Below are 2,558 nucleotides of genomic sequence, written 5' to 3'. Positions count from 1 at the left end.
CTAACACCATTACCTTCAAGGGCACGAGGGACATCAGTCCTAAGCTACTTTGAATTTTCCAAATGATAGCGATAAAGAAATCCAAGGGAGCCTTTTCCGACATAGTCATGAATCCCAAAGGAAAAACTCAAGCGCAACCTCAAATACATGCGGCTTTGGTAAGATCTAAAGCATACTGTGAACTCTTCTTGGCTTTCTGCAAGTCCTCCAATACGGAATGTTTTAAGAGGAAAGACTCTTAAAATATCTACTAGTAACAGGTTCCACTGAGATTTGAACTCAGATTGCTGGATTCAGAGTCCAGAGTGCTCACCATTACACCATGGAACCAGGAGGCTGTAGTCTTTGCTCATTGCTGTAGCAGATCCACTTGTAGCTATTACCTCAACTTCTAGCATGCTAGCGATTTTACAACCTCCTTTTAATTCGTAAGCCTTTGCTTAAGAAATACCCACTTCAAAAATGATTTTGTTATTAAGAGTGAACCCTGATGGCTCCATTCTTCTGAGTCAACTATGGTGAGGAACTAATGAAGAAGCAAGCAAACAAACAAATGAAAGATGCCTGCAAAGGCAGGCACTTCCTGCAAGGGGATAAAGCTTTTACAGCTGACATGGACCCCTGCTCTGGGCAGATGGGGAGAACAGGGCAGACTGCAGGGGACAAATGGCCTTTTTCTACCCTCGTCCACTAGGTGGAAAATGGGATGCTGAAACCTGGGATCTTTAGATCTTCAGTTTAATGCTCTCCCAAATGAGCTATTTCAGCTTTTGTAAGTAAATATGTGCCCTCCCCACTTGCCTTTGCCTCAACTGCAAGAACCTCTCAGCTACTTACAGTACCTTGCCTTAATCAAAATACTCATTGTGCTTCCCAAGAGCTTTCCCAACAGTTATCACCTTTCTTTTCCAAATGGAAAATTTCAACTACTTTTATGAAAGACAAATTTCAGGACCAGAGGAAAGGTCCCACTGAACTTTCTTTCTGAGAAGTTCTGAGAGTAGAGGACATTTCTTTGGTAAGTGAACACTACTTTGCTTTGTGCTTTGGGAACTTAAAGATTGGGATTTAAAGGAGGAATTGTAGGTTAGTGTTAGGCAAAATTAAAAAGCAAATTTCAACAGCTAACAGAAAACAGCTAATCTCCATAGTCTTTTCCACTTAGTTTTAAAAGCTTTGTACCACAGCATTAACAGATAGAATCTAACAGCCACTGCAGGATCTAATTTAGCATTCCCCCCCACCCCTAGGACAACTCCTCATTTATAGTCAGTTATTGTAATTAGGGTAACAAGCAAGGAGTGCTCTTATAGAGGAGTTTTAAATACATTTCATCACCATCTAAGAAGGAAATACTAAATAAATCATACAATATACTATAAAAAGTAAAAGACACTTTTATATTAGGCTAATATCCTTAATACTGTAGCAAGTTTTAAATTATTGAAAAACTCAAAAACACTAAGATGGAGTCAGCAGTCCAGCAGCGAGAGGGGTGCTATCCAGTCTTTTGCATTAAGTGTCACATGTATGATTATCTCCCAGTTGGTGAGATGTCATATGTTTGCGCCCAATGCAAAGAGCTCCTAGCTCTTAGAGAACGTGTCCGTTCTCTTGAGGCTAGAGTAGCAGACTTGGTGGAGCTGAGGGAGACAGAGAGGTACATAGAGGAGACCTACAGGGATGTTGTAGAGAAGTCCCACCTCCAGTCTAGTAGCCCTTGTGCTACCTTGGAGGAGGGAGGTCTCCTAGAAGGAGAGCATCACCCTGGTGAAGTAGGAAGTACTCCTATAGCCAGGACCTGCCCATCAGGGGATGTACTATCCTCTCGCACCGAGGATATGTCTCCAAGTGCTGCCCGGGAGGGAAAGGTTAGGACAGCTGTTGTAGTTGGTGATTCGATCATTAGGCATATAAATAGCTGGGTGGCTGGTGGACGTGAGGATCGCCTGGTGACTAGCCTGCCTGGTGCGAAGGTGGCGGACCTCACTCATCACCTAGATAGGATTTTAGATAGTGCTGGGGAGGAGTCCGCTGTCTTGGTACATGTGGGTACCAATGACATAGGAAAATGTGGGAGAGAGGTTCTGGAAGCCAAATTTAGGCTCTTAGGTAGAAAGCTCAAATCCAGATCCTCTAGGGTAGCATTTTCTGAAATGCTACCTGTTCCACGTGCAGGGCCCAAGAGACAGGCAGAGCTCCAGAGTCTCAATGCGTGGATGAGACGATGGTGCAGGGAGGAGGGTTTTAGATTTGTTAGGAACTGGGCAACATTCTGGGGAAGGGGGAGCCTATTCCGAAAGGATGGGCTCCACCTTAACCAGGGTGGGACCAGGCTACTGGCGTCGGCATTTAAAAAGGAGATAGAGCAGCTTTTAAACTAGAAATGGGGGGAAGGCCGACAGTCGCTCAAAAGCGCATGGTTCGGGAAAAGGTATCTTGCAAAGATACCTCACAAACAGGGAAGATAGGGTTTCTGGATAGTGAGGTTGGACAACAGACCGTGGTAGACCAGGTGCCCTTAAATACAACTAAAGATCAGACAAAAGATGTCAAAT

At 44.1% G+C, this 2,558-nt stretch overlaps 1 non-coding gene across 1 annotated transcript; it reads right to left on the bottom strand.

Moving 5' to 3' along the window:
* Positions 1 to 258: 258 nt before the first annotated feature.
* On the bottom strand, positions 259 to 330 carry TRNAQ-CUG. Its single transcript has one exon. It is a non-coding gene; the product is annotated as a tRNA-Gln (tRNA).
* Between the last annotated feature and the right edge of the window lie 2,228 nt (positions 331 to 2,558).

Source organism: Microcaecilia unicolor, chromosome 2 (genome assembly GCF_901765095.1).
Source record: "Microcaecilia unicolor chromosome 2, aMicUni1.1, whole genome shotgun sequence".
In the NCBI taxonomy this organism is placed as follows: Eukaryota; Metazoa; Chordata; class Amphibia; order Gymnophiona; family Siphonopidae; genus Microcaecilia; species Microcaecilia unicolor.
This window is presented reverse-complemented; position numbering and strand designations above follow the sequence as displayed.